We start from the raw sequence: 24,435 nt of genomic DNA on the forward strand, positions 1-24,435 counted from the left end.
TTTTGCTCATTAGACGAATGCACGATAGGAGCGTTACGATTAATTTTCATTCGGTCTGTAGCACGTTTCAAAGAAACGTGCACACGGGGCTCCGCGAATCGTCGATTGATTAAGCTGCAGCTGAACTCGTTCTGCATTCTCATCAAAGCGCGTAACAGCCCAATTTGCATATTGTTCGCGGAACTGGAGGTAAACGCGCGCCAGAGAAGTACATCTGATCGAACAAAGCGGAAAATGGTCAGCAGGCTTTCAGACGATGCCCCAGTTTTCCCTTTCAAGCGTCGGTGAACCGTAGTAGAAGCTGATCGGTCGGCTTTGTGTCGATTATCGAAGATATTCCACCCCTTGCAGCGACGAGATCGCCGATAGAAAGACGAGCAAAAAGAGGGAAACTGGCTGAAAAAGGAAAAAAAGGAACCGTCTCGAAACGTTTCGACTTGGACCACTACCTTTACCCTCCACTTTTCATCTCGATTTACTACGATGGAGATCGAACTTTCCTATTTCTTTTTTTTCAACTAAAACTTCGCATAAACCAAGGGAAACTGTATTTTGGATATTCTGCATTTAAATATTCCTATAAGAGACTATTATTTCTCTACCATTTGCAGTAATAAAAAATATCTATTATTAATCAACCTTTTATAATAAATTAACGACCATCGATAGCGAAACTTTTCTAATTAGTTCAAATCGAACGATTAATTAAAAACGAGAAAAAAGCGATGCATGGAGGCAATGAGGGTAGAAAAATCTTGAACCGAACGAAACGAATGTTTTCGCGCAAGCAACATTATTTCGAAATTTAATTTTCTAATTAGAGGGGAGGTGGAGGAGAGAGTTCAATTAAATCGTCGACGAGAAAATCAATAGCGAAGAATGAGAGGAGAATTTCATCGGAGGGGTAGTATGGAACCCCTGTACGAAGAATTCGTTAGGAATCCTCCGACTCGTATTGTGTACTATTCGCATACGCGCCTGTACTCGTCCTCGTAAATTCACGAACCCTCGCGAATCAGCCTGCAAAATGGCCACTCGGTTGCAGAGTTTTCAAACGGCTACGAAACTAGCCAACAAAAGAGAAACACGCGAGTACAAAGCTCTACGAGAGTCGCAAAGATTGGGAGACGCCTTTTTCGATTACCCGGAGGGTTGTGGAACAAATCAACCGGTTGAATATGCACGGATATTCCGATGCGTTTCCCGAGAAGAACTGTAAAGGATAGTATTCAAAATTATAACTTCACCTGATACCACACAATATTCCAGAAACCAATTAACACAGAAATTTGCAAATAATTTCTATGAAAGGTTTCACGGATATTTTTAGAAAAGTTTGATGTTACATACAAAGGAAATTCGTTTCCACAAGTTTGTTTCATATGAAGCAGAGAAATTCCTCTGATGAAAAGGTAGCCCTTTTTTGATCCAAATTGCGACAAAAACAATATCATAATCAGGGGTATAATGAAAAGCAGTGCAGCTGTTGAATGAGCATTCGAATGAAAAATAGCTTACAATCAAAAGGTAAGTTCTCATTAAAAATAACGAAATGTGTCAAGTGTGCGTATATTCACGTCCCTGTAGAAGAAAATGAAGATGTAACTACTCGTCTCCTAGGTGTGGGTTGATAAATGGGAAACCTGAAACATCGAGAAACTTAAGAAATATCAAATGACACGTTTACATTAAGACAGATGATTATTATGACGAATGGTCGTAATCGAATATCCCTTTTCGATGTGTAACGAAGAGAACATCCAAGAGGAATCTTTTTTTATCAGACTCAGGTATGTTTTATTTCTAACGTAGAAACATTTTTCCACGTGGAAATGATAGAAAATAAAGTTATAATTCTGATGAATGAATCGACCGGAAAATACGCAATGAAAATACGAGTACGAATACCGGTCCGTTGAATTCGAAAACCCCGAAATTGCATATGAAACGAGCTTTCAACGTGCAGTTGAAAAAAAGAAAATCAATTTGAAGGAAATTGTTGAAATTGAAATGGGAGTTGCTCTCTTTGAACGTGAAACGCAAGCGTGGCTGTTCATTTGAACTTTGTAAAAGTAGGTCGCCAGGTTGAACTGATGAGAATTGAAGATTGCCAAGGAAAACGGTGTTAAATCAATTGTTTCTTTAAATCGAGTTAACCCGTTCGACGAAAGACGGTGTCACTTGAAGCTATCGCGTAAAACGTTTATCAAAGCAGAAAATTTTTCTTCTTTGTTTTCCTTGTCGTTGGATTTTCCATTTTATCTCTGACTTACCGGATATCGTGAAAGAACTGAAGATAATAGGAAGGATTAAACTGTTAACATCGAACCAGTCCATTACAAGCTATTAAAATTTCGATGGTTTCTGATATTTCAAACGCTACTATTTACTCATAATGTTACAATAGAGATCAATAATTTATTTGTTATAAATTCGCAGCAACAAAATGTTATATTCACTAATTTCTAGCATTGTACACAATACCACCAATAAATTAATAGGCAATCAATGCACAATGGATTATCAAATAATATTGACGCTAATCATTGATAAACATCGTTATCAGAAACATTTCACTGCAACGATGAACGTCAATTATACATAGGGAATCGATATTCATTAGCTTGTTATATATCAAATGATAGATTCCAAAACGCAGAAAGTCTGGTTTGATTTGATAACATAAAATTATTGAAACATAGCAGTTATGACAAATCAGTTTAAAGCACAGGGTTTGATAAAAATGATTGTTTAGTCGTTTTATCAGTCATTTAATAGTATGTATCGTTTTATAATGCGCGTAGAATGGCACGCATCGCTAACTAAATTGAACGAGAAGGTAAACGATAAAGTTTTGTGTTGATCAAGTCACTCCAATCACTAGCAGATTTCCATACGTAGTTATTTCTGTTTTGTACACAGTAAATATTTGCTCATTCTGTGAAACGGAGAATGCGAGAGAATCGCGGGCTGTCTGTAAAGTTCCATTGTTTGACCGTTAGTGAAAAAACAAAATGGAAGAGTTGTTAGTGAAAACAAAAATATTTATATGTATACATATACATTCTGTTTGGATATACCGATTAAAATTGACAACGATTTGATAAAGTCGAGATCTGAAATTATTATTTTTATGAAAGAAAAAAATAATATCGCAATGTTGATAATTAAATACATCTCCATTATTATATTGTGTTCTCTTTTAATTAAATTAAATTTACGCATGAAATTCTATCATTTCATATCAGTTTCACAGGAATTGTATGAGATCAATATATCTGTTCACAATGTGCAACCGCATACGATTTGAAAAAAACGAAGCCCTCCGTACACTTGACGCACATGAGTAGTATAGTGCAAGCTGTCGTACGAAGAAACACGACTTTTGAACACGGAATTCATGACTGTACTCTGCCATGGTACATTGATCGCGGCGTGTAAACGCTTCTGAGAAAAACGACGTGCCGTGTCGGCGGGAATTAAGTAACCGTATGGTTGAGAGCTGGTATCGCGCGAGTGTGGGGCTACGCATGGTTTGTGTCGTCACGAGGAAACTCGTTATCAGCGATGGCTGAAATTATAATGCGTGTTCGAACGACGAAAAACCAACTGGCGCCGTTCTGCGTCGCGACGGCAATGGAAACACTCGACATTCTTTCACGTAAACGTCAATGACACCGAATGTTGATATCAATAACGATAGCCTTCAAATTTCGCTATTTTTCAATATTAATTTGCAAGAAGTATCGCCTATAACCGTCTTATAAAAATTTATAAAAATTTCCAAGTAAATTACATCTGCTGTCGCAGTGATTTTTTTCTAGAAATAGGGGAGACGGACAAATTGTTCAAAGTAATAACTGTCGCACGGAGTTACGTGGTAGACGGACAAGAACGGATGATAAAGGTGGTGGACATCGACAGCGGCGAGTATACGGTACGATAGGTCGACACTCAACAACGAAGAAGGGCAACAAAAGCAAAAGGGAAGTCAAAGATCGTCTGTTATATGGCCGCCATCCTCGGAGCCCCGGTTAATCCACTTGTCTTGCCGGCCAACTCGGACCAGTCTGAACTGACCTGTCACGTCAGACGGCAAGCTTGCTCTCCGTCAGATTGCATTACAGGGCTAAGCTTTCATTAGCCTCGTCCACCAAGCGACAGCTTAACCTTTCCCTGCCATTCCTGCCCTCTGTCTACTCGTAACTGATAATTCACTCAACATTGCGACACCAGGGCTCATACTTCACCGCTTGCCCGACTCCTTTTTCCTTCTTCTCCTTCCTGCGGAACCTTGAGAAGTTTTTGGTCCAACGACGACTCTGTATCCAACTAAATTAATCTTTAAGTTTCGTTCATTCGTAAATCTAGTTTGCAGGGATAGCAGAGAAAGAAGGTAGTAAATGTTTGTGATGAATTGAAGAGCTTAACGTAACTTTTTCGTGTTTTTCACCGAACTTTTATACAGGATGTCACAAAGGTTTCCGTATAAACTTTGCCAGAGTTTAACTACAGTTTAATTCTCCAATGGCGGACCATGGGGAGAGTCCCAATTTATATTCAATTTGATGTTTCATATTATTATCATTTTCTAAATTGTACACTGTTCCTTTGAAAATTATATATTCTTATGTATATTCTGTAAATTTGGGTCACGATTGATCCAGGCTCCATTCTTCAAGATGTTAATAAATACATAAATAGATAATCAACACGATTGCTTATGTCGATCCTTAAAAAAGGATAAAAGAAGCAGAGCACGCGATATTCCATCGATTTCGTTGAAAATCAAAGTGATTTCTGAAATTCCTGAAAGAAGGATGATCGGTTGGGCCACGAAACCGATCCAACCCCTTCCAATACGGTCAGATATTTACGAGGGTGAAATGGCTGGTTTGCAAGTAAAATCGTCCGTAGAGGCAGCACACGGTTCGCGACTGCTGACAACCTTTGGCTTCGTATCGGCTAGGGTGGATAGATTATAATTGGTTTTATCTGACTACACTGGCGAAGGTGGGCATAATGGAAACGATAGGCTGACACGCGAGGCCAGTTCGGGCAAAAGGAAACGTGCCAACCACGAAACCGACAACAGCAACAGCAGCAGCAGCAGCAGTAACAATAGCAGCAAGCTTTGGTAGCCAGTTGGTCTGCACGATATTACTATTTGCACAAAATTATACCAGGCCATGATTGCCGTACTTACGAACGCTCTTGATCGGCCGACGACGCGACGGCTTCTCGCGAATAATCGCGTGCGTGATCCCGTGAACACGGACCAGCTTCGCCCTCTTCTACTTCAAGCGATTTTTTGCTCTAATTTCTCCCTTTTTCCTTCGCGAAACGGCTCGGTAAGAACCGTTTAACCGGGCAAGAATTTTGATTTGCATAAACTTGTAGAGGAGGACGAAGGTTGCTGGATGTATGAGCCATCTTGAGCCAAGTCGAGATAAGTGATTCTACATTGTATTCTTTTGCTTAATTCTAATACTGTTCTCTTCTATATTACTATATAAGTGAAATATATATTTTATATTATGCAATGCAGTTGAATTATTTATTTAAATCTCTTTGTTTCCCAACTTTTTGACGGTAGCGTATCTTTTCATTTTAAAGTATATTTTATGTCGATAAACTCTCCAAATGCGATTAGGTGAACAAATCCCGGGTTCACAGAGAATGGTGTACGTACCTACATGTGAAAGTACTTTGAGGTATTATAATTGTCTGTAATCTAGAAACGTCGGGTTCAGCGCGTATTACGAAGAGCTTCCATGCCAAGGAAGTGTGGAATCCTCTAAACGAGTTACACTTCGCATTATCCTGTGCACACGTTATTAAGCATAAGTACACAATAGAATGTTAACGTTTCTAAGGCAGCGGAATTCCGCGGGATCGCTTTGACATCGATACATATGCTAAGAACATTATAGGTTTAACTTTGACGTTGTATCGTTAATATCGAATAGAATGCCGACGATTCGAGTGAAACCCTTGCGGCCGATCCGCGCAAAATTGTAATCCAACGAGGAATTAAACGTTTCGATCTCGATGCGTTTCACGAACGGCATGCCTCGAAATTCCCTGAAACATCCGAACTAATCTACATATTATCAAACTCCGCGCCGCGGCTAGGTACAAATTGAATGATCCACGGCCCGTGGAACTTGCTACGGGACATATCTCCGGCTTTTCGTCTGAAAATTCACTTAGCACACTGAATCGTCGAAAGACAATCTCTGCCCGCGAGCCACTCGCCGAGCATACTACGTATCTTCGATTCTCGCAATTTTAACTTCAATTTCATGTCAAACAAGAAATTATTAACTTCTAACTTTACAATTTATTTTGAAGCAAATTAATTTTTCATTTCATAGCAATTCTACACTGTTATGAAAAAAAGCTAACGATAAGAATTAATAATGATCTGGAAAACGTTGTATATCAGAGAGATCAGGTATCAAATCACCTTTCGTTCCTTCCACAACGACCTTCTTCCGTTGTTTCACAGTAGCTGAATATTCATACGAAGAAGGCGTCTCGGAGCTTTCTTATTTCATGATGGATGGGAATTGGAAAGCAGAACGAAGTAGAAGAGACCTACTTCTTGGATGAACGAATAGACAAAGGCGCCATCCATCACGTTTCCTAGTTAGCTAAACGTTATCGTTATTCGCCTTAATTGAAATTGGAATAGTTATAGAATAATTGTTAATTGATATCAGAAGATTTCTAATTTTCAACTAGAACAGACTAGCTGGAGTCTCTCTAAAATCAAATTATGAGAGGGTTGATTCAGAATAGAACAAATATCACGCACCGGTAGTTTATTCGCTGCATCTATTATGTTAGCACAAAGTCTGCCTGTCGTTGAAAGTCGTTATTGTTGGTTAAAAACGATCGTGGTTGAAATTCGACGAGCGAACGTTTGTAGGACCCCCCGTCGGGTCAGATAATTTTCGGACTAATAAACGTTTATAATACTGTGGCTATCGTTCGGCTGTTCAAACGATATGCCGCATTATAACCGGTAATGACGAGAGAAATACGGTTATTTTCGGTCCACCGTTGAGCGTGCTTCGCGGGTTTACTACGTTTTCTATCTGAAGTATGCCATCTTTATTACGTTATCGTGCGCTGCGTGCCGACCGCCAGTTTACGCCCAACAGATTCAACCGTTGATACCGCTCGTAACACTAATAATTAGCAGTTTCTTTTTCAATTTTAATAAGCAGCTAATCAACCACGTGTAAGGGATGATTGTGTTCACGTTACATCATCCCTTGGGAATTCCTGCCGCCTCCATTATCGGCTTCGTTAATACCACTGTCTCTGATCATGCGTATGTACAACATTTCGTTAACGAATAATGACGATCGATTTTACGCGATTTTCAATTATCAATCACAGACGCGTCACGATTTAATCTAGGTCGTTAAATGATATTTGTATAAATAATTGTAAAATTTACCTATAACACTAAAATATGAAAAAATTATAAATACCAGTCAAATTCTGTAGAAAATTCAGTGTTAAAAAGAAGATATCGATCAACAAAAAGACATAAAAATGAACGGGTCATCGCCATTCTCGGTCCACAAAGTCGACGGACACCGTAACTTCCGTTCATGGGGTGGAAGTCTCCGGTCTTCTCTGGATTTCAGATTTCTAAAGAAGTCGATTGATTCGAAGTACGCAAAGAAAATCTCTTCATAGACCGCTTTTCCTGCGACATTCGCGACTCACTCGTGTGCGTGCACTTTTGCCCGCGGCAGGTATTAATATTCAAGGCAGGTGTAACGGTTATTTTGTGCCACGTTTTTATATTCCGTAGAATCTAGCGGGGAATATTCAATATATTATTGCCAGACGCAGCGCCGCCGCCACTGGTTGCCTGTCTCAATATTTTATTGAAATATATATCGCAATATCGCTGAACGTTGCGTGCGGACAGGATTGGAATCCGGATGCGTTTCGCGCGAATCCTTTAACACCTTGAATTTCACGCTAAAACCGTAGAAAATCCTTCCGGTTAACAATTTCATTTTCAATAAATCAAGTATATTATTTTTCTGATATTTAGTTTGTTCAATTGAACACACTTATTTTTATTATCATTTAAAAATTTTTGCTAAAACCCATTGATTTCGTCAAATCTGAATAAGTCCTTATACTGTAAAAATGTTTGAATTTGACAATTAAAAATTAGAATCATAGTAGGTTGAGATTAGAGTAAAAAGAATGGTATCGTGCCCTTTTTACATCCATAATAGCCTAATCACTAATCGAAATATTACCTTGAAAGATGACCTCTCCGTCATAGGAATTTTCCTCTAAAAATCACTTTATTGTAAAATCAGTAAAGCTTTCAGATAAGAAACAGCGAATACATAAACGTCACGACACTTTTGCGTGCAATAAATAATTTATTTGGTAACAAAAGAAAAAAATGAAAGAAATGGGGGGATTTATAAACTTCCATAAGTATTTATTCAGTATGGTATACACGAGCTTAGTTTTACGGTGTAAAAATTAGTTGATCGCAATGGCGATTACGTGTTACGTGTGCCTGTAATCCGGGACAAAATTTATGACAGGGTCAAAGCTATGGCATCGTGGCGCAGCCCATTTTCCATGAATTTCCCAGACCTGTACACGCACACGACTTCGCGCGTAACACGGGAAACGCCGAAATGGCAGTATGCTAAAAAACGCTGACACTGACAACTAAAATCCGAGCACACGCCGATGTTTCCCTCTTCCTATTTTCTCTCCCTTTTCGCACAACTACGCGTTTCGACTCTTACGAAATGGCCTACCCTTATTTTTCCACCCTATCTTCAACCTGGCATCTAATTCTGTTTCGGAACCGTCTCCACGATTGTGTATTTTTCTAATAACAATTATTTCGAAGCACCATTCGAAGCACCTACTATTGGAAATATTTTGCAGAAGTTAGTTACGAATTATTTAGTCATGTATTGATATTCCGTAAAATCATGCGTCTAACACTCTGGGAAACCATTAATCGTCTAACAAAGTCCGGACGCAACATCCCCTCTACCGGTATCCTCTGCTTCGGGGGTAAAGCTGTCCGTGGTGAAATTTATTTTATGTACTTTTATGACTTTCACGAAAAAATATGGGTATTTTGCAACTGGAATAGAGGCTCTCCAGGGAGAAAAGTACGCTTACCATTGTTGGCCGTTGGAAACAAACCGCGTGTATTCGTCACGCGTGTACTTGAAGCGATCTTTTGAATCATCGACTATGATAAAACAGTGAAACGATGAAAAAAAAAAAGAGAACACAGAGGTGGGCTTTGCGCGGGTGGTGAGGTTGAACGAGCGAACGAAGGAATTAATGATGTTACATTACGTTCATTCGTCTAACCGTGCGAATTCCGCTCGCATAAGATTCGCGTTAACCTGGCTGGAGCCTGTAATTTATACAGTGGCAGGCCGTGTTTGCACGACACGATTAATACTTCCGCGCCCGAAATTGTTACCAGACGTAACGGCGCATCGCGGACGTGATCTGGAAGCACGGTAATACATTTGCGGCAATGTACATAATTCGCCGCTCATTAGTGTAATGCGGCTCGCGCTAAACGCTTGTACAAATTCGAAGCTTTATGTTTGCGAGCGATTGTATCGCGGCGGCAATCGATATTGTCCGGCCGAAAGCTCGATACCGTTTAAGAGCGTATAAATTAACGTGGAACATATAAAGGTGACCGGTAACCACTCGAGTGAGCGACTGGACTCGTCAATCGATTCGTGGAAAGACAACAGTGTATTTAACAGATGCAGTTGATGAGTAGCGTGTTTCAATTGAATTCGATCCCTGATTATCGTTCATTGCTTTTTTCCAGTGTTTTTTTAAAAATATTTTTGCAGTGATATTATATTATTGTTATTTCAAATTACCGATATAATCATTTTTATCTTTCGTATAATTAGATGACTTTGTAAATTACATTTTCAATAGCAATGAATGGTAAATCTTATGACAGTCAACGTGTTAATTGTTTAGTAACAGTTTACTTGCGAAGAAGGATGGCGAATTCATTTCAGTTGAACATGCTGCGGTGGACTTAGAAGCGGTTAGGTACAATTTGTAATAACCTGTCAGACGTACCGTTACCTTGCAAGGGTAGAACTTGCCCGATGGAAATCTCGTTAGATCAAGTACGAGAAATAGGGCGTTGCTAGATTGTGAATCCAGAAACTGGTCTTGTTTGTTTCAGTGATCGTAACCAAGTGACTTCCCGATAAGAAAACCATCTCGGTGATTGAAAGCAAAATTTGCTCGGTTCAATTACCGAAATTAATTAAGGTGTAACGCGATATTCCACAACGTTTCTTAGTAACCTCATGAAAGATTATACTTTGTTTCAACTATATTGTAGTACGGAATAATGAAACGGTAATGATGAATTACAAAGACGTATGACAGTATAATTTTTCGCAAATCATAGTAATATAGGTGCATAAACACTTTGCAGACTTTGAATTAATGCCGCACGAAGTTGGTAATCGCAGGGACGTTAAATTTAAAATGAACGATATACAAATTAAGGGATCGTTACTTTAATTTAAGCGAACCGACGATAAATCTGGGCTACACGGTTGCAATCGATAGTTGCTCGCGTTTCGCGTGACAGCCTGCAATAAAATACTTGCATAAGTATGTTCGCGTGTACTCAAAAATTCGTGAGCTCCGAGAAACGATTAAACGCAATCTGCTGGATGAGTAAAATTTTCAAAAGAAGAAAAATTCATTCGCTCGGAAGAAACGAACATCGAGGAAGTAGGAACAAGATTCTTAATTTTCAATGTTACCACGTAACGCGGTTTGCATTCATACATATAGATCCTTGAATATACACTTCGCAAAGAGTGCATCTGCATGCTCGAGTACTTTGCATACGTTTACTCATAAAAACGCATAGGACGTCATTTCCATTTCACCACGTTTATGCAATGCACAGAATTGCCCATAACTGATTAATCACTCGTTGCGTTATAAATGCATTTTCACAATGAATCAAACTTAACATAACAAAGTACTCTGTATCGAACTCAACTTGATATAAAATTAAATTCAAAGGATTTATTTCCAACGAATCCTTCTACTGCAAATAAGATTCAGAGTGTCTATATTTGACATTCTATCGGTTCCAAATCACTTCAGCTATATTCCACGATCGTAAGCCTCTCCGGTGATCCAACTGCATAGATATATTTCCATTTTTCGCCGCGTGAGAACTTCGACAGCCAGTCGCGATTCTCGCGACTCCATTCAGGCGAGATATTAAAGCCAGAAGCTGTCGCAAGCTCCTGACGCGTTTGTCTACCCCTTCGATTTCGAACGAAAGGAACTAGCAAGCGAAATGGAAATAAAGAAAAGAGGAACTAAGAGAAATGATAAGAAGGAAACCGAGTACTTTGATTTTTGTTTTCTTGTAGACTGTTCAATTTTTTCATCGAAGTTCGAACCACTTCGAGTTGCTACTATCGAAAAGAATCAGGTCAATTGAAAGAAGAAGACGGTAGAAGTAGATTCGGAGCTGCAATACGGGTAGTAGGAAAAGAAAACCAATTCAGAGAGCGCAGAAAAAGCGAGAAGTTCGAAGCAAATACAAGGAACTTTCGAAGAGAGACAGCTTCTACAATAGTTGGTGAAAATCGCCAAAAATGCGAGGTAAGAAAGAAGAAGCGAAGGTGCATCGAAACCGTGCCAGGTTTCAGAGAAGAACAATCCCGAGGGTTGGTCGCGATCGAAGAGAACACCGCGCGACTGGAAGCGGAACAGAAAGTCGTGTCTGCGAGGCAATAAGAAGCCGTTATACGAGAAGACATTTACGGAACGACATTCTCGTTCGTAGAAACGGGTTCGAACAAGAGCTGCACAACAACGAACAGACACGCTACGATCTTTATGCGAGACCTCTTGGAACAATTGCACCGCCTGATTCTAGGTAAAAGAGATCATACGAGTAAAATATAGACACATCTTCGCGTACAGGTTTTACGGAGAAAATGCAAGCTGATAAGAAGCAGATGAAAAGCGACGCGATAACGTTGGAACGCAGAGAGCTTGAAAAATAACTGAAAATTGAGGTGGTAAAAGGCAGCACTCACCGGATGACATTCCTCTCCTATGATCAGCTGGAAAAATTCTTCGTCGAGCTTGCGTGCACATCTGCTCACAGTGTTTACCGGTAAACAAGGTTAAACGATGTTCCCCACAGTGATTCGACGCGACGCACTCGTCGGGACGTTTACTTTGCTTGGGGGGGAAGAAACTAGGGTAGCGGAACTGCCAATGCCACGCCGATTAAATCGGCTTTCAATGATTCATCCTCTTTTTCGTTTCGATGGAGCCACGTTAGTTTTTATACGCTATGAGTGACTGAAAATTGGGAATACATACACTTTATATACATGGTGAGTTAGGAGGAGAGCGAAATATCTTGAAAAACTATAATTTCATTTCTTTTTTTAATTTAAATTAATATAGTTATTATTCTCAATAATTTAGGAGATAAATGCAGTTGTTCAAATGTACCCCGCACCATCTCATTAACAATTAAAAATGGTGAAGGTTTCTTCTATTAACCTTTTCGACGACCGCACTTATTGTTTATGGCGATGGCTGGAAACGGAGATTTATCAAATAAAATCCGAGAAGAATTGATTGCTTGTATTTTGCGTGTTGTTACTCGTATAAAAGAAGAGCAAACTGTGCTTAGAAAAACAACATGTAATCTTAAAACACGAATTGCAAAATGTATCAAGGTACACAGTTCAATTTTCGAGTACTTATTACAAATGTTACATATATGTATATGTAATTTAAAATTGAAGCAGTTGTATTTTCTAAACTATTAAGAATAATAATGATATTCATCTGATTTTTGTTTTTTATTGTAATGACCCATACCACTGTCCCCGAAATATTTCTCTCTCTTCCTGACTCACCCAGTATAGGTGAATGTGTTTCGATAACGAAGAAAGTTACTTATTCTTGTCATAATTGAACGATATTTCACGAGGCACGAGCGTTCACGAAAGGCAACCTTTTTCCCGTATCGCACGACCCCTTTTTCACGTTCGATTCCGTCGTATCGTGACAGCCACTTTCATGTCTCTCGTGCGAGATATACAGTGACCGCTCATAAAAAAAAAAAAAAGAGAAACAGTAGCGTGGAGGGCCCGTAAAATCGAGCGTAAAATATTTAACGAGATAGGTGGCCCTGCCCTTCGTTCGTACAGTGCAAAAGCACGCGTGCATTTTTATTACACCGACTACAGAGAGGCGTACCGTTAATTCTCTTATAGAAAAAACGAAATTTCATTTTAGCACAGTGTATCGCGAAACGGCTTCTCTGCTAATTAAAATCCGTTAGGACGTGAGTACGTTCCGAACGTGGAATAAAAACAAATGCATAATGCATCGTTACAAACATCTACTCGGTCATTAATGTTTCATTAAAAAGTACTCGTAGCTGTGTGCTGTGCCATTACAGGGAGCAAAGTATGCACGTTGTTGACTGATGAAATTAATTTCGAAAAAAAAGGCACCGGTACAACCAACGATTTTCCCTTTATTTCGTGGGGGGACGATTACCTGTTCGATCGCACGGTCAAACGTTACTTCCGTTTTGTACGATTACAAAGGAAACTAATTACACAAATATTGGTGAACGTCGAGCGAACGAAATCGTTGTTTAAAGAGGGACTCGACGTACTCGTGTCGACGATCATTTTTCATTGTTTGCATTGTTTCTATCAGCGAGCTGAAAATATTTATTTAATTTCCTGTCGTTACACGCTCCCCTGTACACAGTCAAATTTCGTGGATCATTCGTGCTATTCGTACGACTGTTGTAACCTCCCTTTCGCTATCATTCAGAGCATAACCATGCCCATCGCACGCAACGGCAGTTCAGTTTTATGGGATACCTTGGCGAAGGGCTCACGCAAAGGTCGACGGTAGCACGTCCCATGGGAGCCTACCTTTGCTCCCTTTTCTTGCCGTTCGAACGCGAAACGCCTGAAATATCCACGAGCCGGGAAGCGGCATCGTTTTTTCATTCGATGAATGAGTAATGATCCACGCCAACGGTCATCCATCCAACTGAGACAGTTACGACGCGCGGAACCATCGAAATCCATCCACGTTCCATTTTCAAATGGGAACGTTTCCAACATGGGATACCTACATTATCAGAAACCGTTATTATTTCTGATCCTTAAAGCGACCTTACGGCAGTCTGAACGATAAAATATCATTTATAATTATAAAATAATAATCCACGAACCAATATTTAACGATCTTTGTTGTATAATCTTGGTAAAATTTCGCTTATCAGGAGAGTTCACGTTCCATCGGGTAACACGAGCGCAAGATTTCATAAATCAATTAATTAGCGGCAGTTCGTGGCCTCCGGTTGACTGAAGAATCATCGATACGGATGATCCGAAAGAGATACACACCGGCCACGAACAATGCTGACATTAAACGATATCTCGTTGCCGCGGTCCGCTCCTCGAATCGCGAGCGCATAAATTGCATTTCGATAACACCGAATTAACTCTATCTCTTCACCGCATTTATCACTGTGCCCGGCTGATAGAGCCGGTCAATCCGGTCGGATCGTGGATAATGAACGCGTCATCGGTGTTATCCGCGTCATTGTAGCCAGTTTTATACGAACTAACTCTTAATAACACTGTTGCAACTGTTTGCACTGCACCGAGCCCCATTGTCGATGTACACGCACGGACAACTGACACGTGCGGTCAATCACATTTACGTGTACCGTCGAATAATGAGGGATATCGCGTTTGTCTATCGGCAATTCAATTTCAACGTACGTGTGTCCCTTTCGGGTGGTCGTGTCGATAATAATAGAAATTTGTTCGTTTCGATGCGAATAAGGTTGACGCGTGTCTGGCATTTTAAGAACCGTCAGCTGTTTCAATTCTTCCACATTAATAATTGATTTCTTTCTTTGGATTTTTTTTTTATGTTAGAGTTTATAGTCAGGGATTATTAGCAACTGTACTGAGAATTACAGGTACATCAGGGATAAATAGTTAGGAGTTGTATTAGCAGGAGGGTCTTCGAAGGTTGTCCAGTATTCCGATGGTATTACAGAATTTAATCACTGTATCCTGGTGCAATGCCGATGCGATCACTTCCGCGAGGTTGGCCTTAATATTCAGTTGTAGGCGTTTAGTGGAGGGGGAGAGGGTTTCGTCTCCCCGGACGCCTTTGGTTCGGGCCGAGGACCGCTAGGTGGCGGCGAGATGATCAACGATCAGTGTTCTCGCTGGCGGTCGTCTGGCATACAGTTCAAATATATAGGAGTTCCGAATTACGGTATGATAGATGTCTGGGGCAGGGATCGTCTGTTATCGGCGCCACTGACGAGTCTGACAGACGATCCCGAGACGAAACGCCTTTTTCTCCCCTTTCCTACACAGTCTTCTCCTTATTTGCGTATATTTTCTACATTCAATGATGATATGGTGGATGGTTAGATTTTACGTTGCACATTTCGCAAGTACCGAGAGAACTATTGTTGAGGCTGTGTGCATGTGATAATTTAGTGCAACTTGTTGTCTTCTATTAAATTTGGAATTTGTTGTTATGTCGTAGAAGTTGCGGAGTAAACTTGCTTTGTAATTTTGCCACATTCGATTCCTTTGGATTTTTATTAATTAATAAAACAGTGATTATTTTTCTCTGCTATCGTTCCATTCTCGTTGTTGGCATTAAAGCTCGTGAGACGGTTAAGCGCGCGCCACAGGTTCGTTCTGCAACGGTAATTCAGAGTTGCACGAGACATTAGGTTGTACCGTCGTAATAAAATCTCCATTTCCCACAGGACGCAGTCAACTCGAGGGCCTGCATATTTAATGCGGAGACGTCACGTCGAAGAAAGGAAAGGCTGCCGGCTGTTACTTTGCCGCAACTTACCTATCCCCGTGCCAACACTGCTCTCGCTGTCTTTTTGCTTCCTCTCTCTCTCTCCCCCTCTCCCCTCCATCCTTTCGGTTCAACTCGTCACCCCTTTTGTCCAACCCCCGTTTGCAGCGTGTTCCGTCGAGCCAAGTCTCCTTGGATTAAAGACATGTTCACAGTACTCGACGTCGCAAGCCCCACGACGACGCTAATTCCCCGTGTAACTGGACGATTATGAAGCAAAGCGACTTTCAACTGGAGAAAACGCCCTCGTACTCTTCCTTTACGGTTGGTCGTCGGAAGCCCTTCCCGATTATATCTGCCGGCGCTCTATTAACACAGCTTTAAGATACCGTAACTGTCCCGCGTTTATTTATGCTTATGGAAAAATAATTACATTCTGTCGAGGAAAATTTTGTTTGCATAGTTTCGAAATATTCGTAACCTGTTTTACAGGATAAATTGTTATTTATCGAAAGAATTTCTCCCACCAACACTGAAGATATTAAAATATTTATTTTATCACTTAACCAGGTCGCCGAAATACGTGTACCATTTTTATACCACAGAACGTCACGTTTCAGCGACCACGTAAAATTTCATCGCGTCGTCGATCCGCTTCGTTGAAACACACGGGTCTCGCGTAATTTTGAAAATTTCGTGATAAACCAGCGAAGGGATTACGACAGCCGGAGTCTGTTCCAGGAGCTAAGCTAAAGGCGTAACGGTACGCTCCGCAGGAGCGACTGCTAGCTGCCGGAAGTTTAGTGATCTTGCGAACGTGTAAATCCCCAGCCAGGGCGCTCGAGTTCCGTCGAAAGTTGGCCCGTTACATATGTAACGCGAGAGCTCGCCGACGGAGGCACATTTCACTTATGGTCCAACGTAAAACCGCGCCACTCGACGCAACCCTTTTCTTTTTTACTACCGCTCCCTCTTTGTGTACGATGCTGCTGCTTTTTTCCTGCGGACAATTTCAACGAAACAACAAAGCCTCGTTTGTGGAAACGAGCAGCTCTCGTTTATTCCAGCTCTCTCGTATTCTCTAGCTTCGTACGAAAGATCGAAGACGATACCGCTTGCTTTTATTCTTTCCAACGCTAATTACTCTTCCTTTCTTTCTCGCTACTCGCTCGAGTTTCATATCGCGCAAAATATACGATGTCCTTGCGTTCGTTCGAGGATGCAACACGCAAAATTTCGCGTGCAAATTGTACAATCCGGCGAATTAACGTGTTCGCTGATGCTTCGTGTTTCGGAGCTTGTCCAGGCCGCGCCGAGACGTACGAGTACGCGTTTCGTTGACACGTTCAGCAGCCTCGGCACGTTATACGCGTGTAACGTTGTTTGAGGAACAAGACTGTCATAGAAACTGACATGACGGTGCCGCGGATATGTGTAGCGAAGCAAGGTGATGATGTTGAGCATGCGAGTTCAATTATTTCCATGACCTAGATAATTTCAGTGACAAGTGCGGCTTGGAAACTTTGTTTTCCAAGCACATAGCCGGTGGAAGGGATGTAACGAGTTTCGTTAGGGATCAAATGGGTACCGATTCCTGCCGTACCTTGAAATCAATCTTACTCGACGTGAACAACTTTTCCTCCCTGAATTCTCATTTGCTTTCTCCTTACCATCGGTCCACGAGGAAATCGATGTTCTTTTACGAGGCCTCGTCGAATCCAGGCCGCGCCAACCAGTCCGATCACGTGATTCGATCGTAAACCGATTTTTACACACCTGCGGCAGGAAGGAAAATGGAAGACAAGCTATGTATAAAATCGATCATCCTTTGTATCATTATTTTCGTTTCTTCTTTCTCTTGTATACCGTTGCGTTCTGTTTACTTTCTTTTAGCTTTCTCTTTCAAGATCATCTCCTTTTTCGTTCCGTCGCTTTCCGCTTTACTCTAGGGATAAACTCTCTCTTTCATTCGCAGTCGACTGTGTGTGTGTGCTTAAGGATATTGTTCCAATATAATATATATTTAACCTGGTACATAGGTTTCCATGTAAAACGATCGCAGAAAATAATATTACGTGGCAGAACGAGCAAAGACACCGCGGAGCAATCGAGCTCTTTGTTATTCTACAGGGCTGACGTATGATAGACTTGTTCTACTTAACGCGCGTACGCTCCGGCCGAGAAACAGCGAATCATACTACTTAGCATTTTCATGGATATTGTTACTAATTTGTCACTTCGATACATGGATTTAAAAATTATTATTCTTTATTCTATTTCACATTTACTGTATAGTATACTTCAATCCTTTCGCTGCCACGCGAATTTTTGAACTTGCACCAGTGGGCCACAAATTTCATATTAAAAATTGTATAATGGCAAAGATCTGCGAAATATATTAAAATAACGGTACAATCTTGCTAATAGTACATTTTTCTTACAATTAGTGGTGGTCACCGGTGACCACCATGGCCCAATTGAAAAGACAAGCGCCGGTTCCATGGGACCACTGTGGCAGCGAAAGGGTTAATAGCATATTGAATCTGATAAAAATTTTATAAGTCTGACGCACTGTTAATAATATACATCTGCAATGGATGTTTTGAATAAGCAAAGAGATTACTTATTCCTCGTTTAATACAGTAAACGGAGAATGCCATAAAATTTAAATTTAAAATCCTCCACTTACAATTAGTAATTAATGAAAACAAGCTTCAATGATATTGTTTACTGCATTCATTAACCAACATTTTATCTTCGGTAAGAAAGAAATTATCTTGTGAAAAAAGCTTCTTTTTTAACCGTAAAAAAGATCGGGTACATTTCATCCTGCGGGGTAAGACAAGCGTGACCCACTGGCGGAGCGTGCAATTGTCCCTCGAACATTAATGCTTATGTTACGTTTGGTCTCTAGAATGGATCGTAAATCCTGCTTAACGACCCGGCTCTTGGTGTTCAGTCAAGACAAACTGATATTTACAGTACGTCCTGCTACAGAAAACATTCGTTTTCCCTGCAATTGCAGCGGAAAGAACAGGCGTTCTTTCTTCGCGACGATAACCGCCACCAAAGAGCGGAAACGTTCTCAGCCTTCGGCGAGAATTTTATTTAAATCCACGAGAGTCGCCAGAATGGGCCGTCGTAAATATTTACTCGATCTCACGAGGGGAAATTGTAGCTTGAAATTCGTGAAACAAGCGTTGACCCGCCACGATACCGACCGTTCATCGGTTCGTATTATTACCGATCTTGTTAGCAGATAAAGATTATAGCCTGGCCAACGAAAGGTTAACACTGTGCCTGGGTCGTTTGCTCCGCTGCAACGCGCCACGATAACGTTCGAGGCAATTTAACGGAACGAATTTTGAGGTACAAAGCATGGAATTCTAGTGAGGGATACGCTCCGAGAATGCAGAAGATCGTTGTTGCACTTTGCACTGAGAAATTACGCTTCCTTGATTTACCTTGTTCCGATGAAATTACGATTTAGAACGTTTGTTAATTAATTACCGAATTGTTTGATGGAAATCTCGTTCTTAACAGATTTTCCGAATTTGATGTTAAAGCACTATACAGGAATTTAAATAAATTAAATTCCTTTGAATCAAAATAAAGATTAATACCTCAGAATCCGAATTTTCGAGCTAAAACTCGATCGTTGCGAGTAAGCTTTGAAACAGTCGCCGTTTATGCGCAGTTTCTGTTGACGTTCAATTCCGTTATTTGCGCCTATCTTCCCGCAGCCAGATATCACGAGGTCGGACTGTTTCCCTGTAAACGGGTCACTGTTCCGAGAAAAAAAGTAGCCGAACGCCGTTGAAATTTATCACCGGCCAAGAACAGCGGCTTATCACCTGGCGGAAAGCAGAGGTTTTTATATCGGCTGCAGTTACCAAGCGCAGCACCGAAACTCAGCTGATGGTTTTCATGTTTATCGGCGGAGCTTGCGATTCTCTCGGCAGTCCGTAAGAAATAGGAACAAAAGAAAAGGAGGAAACAGAGAAGAGGGAAGAAAGCAAGGTCACGTAGAATACAAGGGAAAAATAAGAGGAAAGACGGTGCACGATACCATTGTAATATGGTTATAATAGATAGTGGGAGAGGCAGAAGAGGAAACAAGTCGGCGGAAACGGGGAAAGTGGGTTTTCGTAAAGTGAACTACTCGTTTGAAGAACGAACAGAGAGCGAGATGAGGTTTCACCACCGGTCCCTCTCGTAACCGTTTAATTATCCAACGGATATTCTTTCTGACCTACACTTTAACAGTCCTCTTGGCAAACTTTTTAATTACCCAAACTCCTTTCCTCCTCGCGTTTCGTCCTGTCTTCCTTTCTATTTTCCTCGAACGACAGTGTACAATGGGTGTTTTGGGTGAAATCGGGGAATTTCACTTAGACGTCGAGTTCGAATCGAGTTTCCCTTCTTTTCTACGTCTTTTTCTCTTTCTCTGTTCTCGGTATCGTTTCTTACGGCACGTTAACGTGGTCTGAAGTGAAACCGCGATCAAAATCCCTTGCGACCCTCTATTTCACGGAAATTTCAACATTACGTGCAAGTGGATTTGTTTTAATGCCTTTCATTGCGCTACCCCGGATTAAATGTTTGCGCTTAACGGCGTCATTTGAAGGCAATTACGGTTTCCACGCCGGCGTGATACAATTTCGCGCGAACCGAGTGTCGGTAACCCTTTGAAGACCGTCTACGCGCCAGCCAATCCGTGTATTTCAGTGTTCATCTTATTATCCACAAAAGCTTTCGTTCCATCGGTAGAGAGCGACCGGTGTGCCAACGATGGATACTTTCTAGCGAAACAGAAGGATTTTAAACCATGTTCGGTGTTCAAAGAATGGAACAAAGGGGTGAATCGAAGTCGAATCGCGAATCGGTTAACCAGATACATTACACGAACATTCCCGAGTGATTTTCTCTAGCTTTTCCAGAAGGGAAATTGGTTTGAGAAAGTGTAGTAGCTTCAAAGAGGATTTAATTAACCCTTTATGATGGAAATTTGAGATATTTCCAGTGATTCAGTCATTCGATTGTACAACACTGTTGTGCACCGGATACTAAACACTTTTGAAGGACACTTTTAATAAAATTATGCACTGGATACCTTCTAACACCTTTATTACTCCGAGTTCAATTATCACCGCTCCCCAGCCGAAAAGCAAAAGACAAAAATTTATTTACTATATCGCCACCTGCTGACAGTTTAAAATGTAAACTTGCGCATATATATAACAAACACGATCTGGGTAATATAATTTCGTTTTAAATCTATAATATCAATCATCTCGTTTCATTTTATTAAAATGCGTAAAATAATAATATTGTAAGAATTTAGAATAAAGAAAATGTTCATGCGCTTCTGAAAGTTTTCTCAGCTACACTGTCACATCCGTTAAGATTCCATCCTCAGAGAGATCCCTTTAGCGCTTCAAGGAAATATCGTTTGCGACACCGAGTCTCAAGACACCACGCATTAGGACACGCAACTTCCACCGTGGCTAATCGAATGAACGAATGGTGCCCGATAGTATTTTCACGGGAACGTAGGAAATCTACTTACTTACCGAACCGTAGGGCCCGGTTTTTCGAAGTCCAGCGAGGAGCAATGCCATCAGGAATACTTTCCTAAAGGGATCCCAGGGCGTTTAAGGAGCTAGGGGGATATCAGTCGGGTCTAAGTGCATGCCGGCTAGGGTTACCACTATGGCTTGTAATATAACCCGTGCCTTCTCGTCGGACAGAGAGGAAAGATGGCAACGAACACGAGGGACAAAGAAACGAACGCGACGAGGATGGAGTCGGGTCGGTTCGCTGCGTAATGGTATTTCCAACGAAGGGAGCAAGCTTGCCATTCCTGCCAGTGTTTACCATCGGTTGAAAGTTTTTGGCGATTGCCCGCGATATCGCGCGAATACCCCTGCAAAAAGGGACGAGTTTCGAGCCGACTACTCTTTACAAACGACGGAATTGGAATGAGTTTGAGAAAAGAAGAAATTGTACGTTTGGATGTAAGTATGAATGTTTGATGGAATTGGACTTTGTTACAAATTTTGAAAATTTGTCAAAATTTTTGAAAACCTCCTTGTTCAAGTATGCAGAAAAATAAGAGGAAACAAACAAAAAATCTTTCTAAAAATATCGCTTATAGTTCCTGAGAAAAGGAACACTGAATATTGGGAAATATTTCCAATTTATACTCCTCTTTTTGTAATATTTCATAAACCTTTCAGACCTATCTGATCTAAGTACCATTTTTCTTTCTAAAAATATATGAATCTCATTTCGGAAAATCTCACCTAACTCGACGTGGCTGCATTTCTTTACCCTCTTACACGCGATTGCGGCTGCATAAAACGATTCGTTAAAACCGGAAGAAGCAAGTCGAGCCTGCCACTCGAGACGCCACGAAGAAACGTCACAAAACCTGGCGCTGTTCGCTCGACCACGAAGTCCTATCTTTTTCGAGTTTTCAAGCGCGAGTAGGATATCCTGAGGGAGAAGTGGTTCTCGCGCTGCTGGCGGAAGACAGGGACACGGAAGGAAGATCGGCCAGGGATATCCAGACAAAGGTCTAGCTCAAGAGAGACATTGGTAAATTGGATTACGGCCGCTCTCTGTTCCCGTTCTCGTTCTCCCTTCTTTCACCGTGAAATTAATATCCGAAGATGAAAGAAGCTGCGGCTCCGGTCCACACCGGGGCTCGTTCGTTGATTCACGGATCACCCTTTCTGTCTTAGCTGTCTTCCCTGTCCCCCCTTTTTTTTCCTCTCGTCGTCGTCCCTCGTTCCGCCATTTACATAATATGGAATGAATCGTTGAAATTCGTCGACCCTTCAGGGTGGTCCGTTTCGACACAAAAAGAAAAGGGTGAAAAGGGGTTAGTAATCGAGGAGACTGTCTCGCAACCTAATAAGTAATTACAAGGCGATTAGATTCGTTCTATTCTTGAAATTTGTACGTGTTTTTGGAGACCTAACTCGCAAATTATTCGATCTCCTCCGGCAGACTCGCTGTTTTAACCTCATGGTTATTTATCGCGGTTATCGATTCCGCTTTCTGCCCTCGTATTCGTTTCTCTTTTTTCTACTTTAGCTTTCTACTTTTATCTTTCGTCGGATGCGCTCGATGGCGCAAACTACGCTTACTACGACGCGGAAGTAGAAAAGAAACGCTTTCTGGTGTTAACGGGAAACCGTTGCGTGTGTTTTCAACTCTCTCGCGTCGGCATGCGCTCGTGAAGGTGTGTACGTGTCCAGAAAAGGCTCGGTTCGTCGTAGCCGTGAGCAGTAAAATTATCCAGGGTATCGGGGGCTTTTTGTTGCTACCGGAACATCGGTTAGAGACTACTTTAAACCGTGCACCAGCCACGATATAGAAGAGGCCAAGTCTTCTCTTAAATTAACCGAGAAGTTTATGCGGAGAGTAGCCTCGAGAAAATTAGTCGAAGATTTTAGGTGAACTGTACAGCCTGCGAAAGGCAGGATAAAGTAATAATTTGTTTTCACTTAACTGCAATTGTTCAAGATATTTTGGTTAACTATGCACCGAATAATTATACTTGAAATACTTTGATGGTAATTCAATCAAAATTGATGCAATTCCACCTTAATTACAAGTCGTAATCATTTTATGCTTTTAATTTCTGCTTATAAAATCGTATACTGTAGATGATGGAAGGTCTAACAGTAATTATTTATAACATTTCGGTCACTAGTTTATGGTGCTCGCGTTGCAGGTGTTAATGGCAATGGTTTTATGACACAGTAACTATTAAACGTCTACTGAAGGTGAAAATATGGCCAAGGTAAGAAATAATCAATGTTTAAAGTTCGGTAGTTAAACAGGTAACTCGGTGGTGCGCCATTAACAAGCGATGATTAACTGTTCCGAAAGATTCATTGCTGAAAGCAACACACCCGATATGTTGTTTCTTATAATGAGCAATTCATCATCGCGCAATTTTCAATCGATCCTGAAGTTCAATACCTGGAAACATTCTAAAATACATTCAAAGTTAACAACCATGTAGGTACAATTTAGCAGCTGAAGTATTTCTCAACTTAGTTTTGTTATCCCCGAAACACCATTATCGAACGATTCGTGTTCCGAGAAATTCTCGATTGTCAGAGGTCAATACCTAGAAACACCCTGACCGATATTGAACACTATACGGAGGAAGTAATTGCAGCAAGCGTAGTTCCGTGTACTAGTTTCATTACGAATCAAACGGGCTATGATTCCGGCTATTATAATATCCGATCACTGCACGGATCGATCGAGTTTCGAAGCTAACAGAAAAAAAAGACGGAAAGTGGATGTTTGACGTGTCAGAACGGTTCGATTAAAGCGAATACGTATTTATTCGCGAATCTGAATAGCCGTCGCGAAACGTACCTTTCGAATAAACTTCTATTTGCCTAGCATCATACCGGAGAATTGAGGATTATTGGATTCTCGTTAGAACGGGCAGCTAACGTCACGCCG

The 24,435-nt window shown here is 40.9% G+C and overlaps 1 protein-coding gene across 2 annotated transcripts in view; it reads right to left on the reverse strand.

Annotated features, from left to right (window-relative positions):
• Nucleotides 1-24,435, reverse strand: part of LOC117611624 (uncharacterized) — an 86,710-nt gene that overhangs the window by 22,012 nt on the left and 40,263 nt on the right. For both annotated transcript variants that reach the window (XM_076690549.1, XM_076690548.1), the window contains exon 2: nucleotides 1,578-1,643. The gene's annotated coding sequence lies outside the window, so the exon portion shown is untranslated. The remainder of the gene's footprint in view (nucleotides 1-1,577; nucleotides 1,644-24,435) is intronic.

Source organism: Osmia lignaria, chromosome 10 (genome assembly GCF_051020975.1).
Source record: "Osmia lignaria lignaria isolate PbOS001 chromosome 10, iyOsmLign1, whole genome shotgun sequence".
NCBI lineage: Eukaryota > Metazoa > Arthropoda > Insecta > Hymenoptera > Megachilidae > Osmia > Osmia lignaria.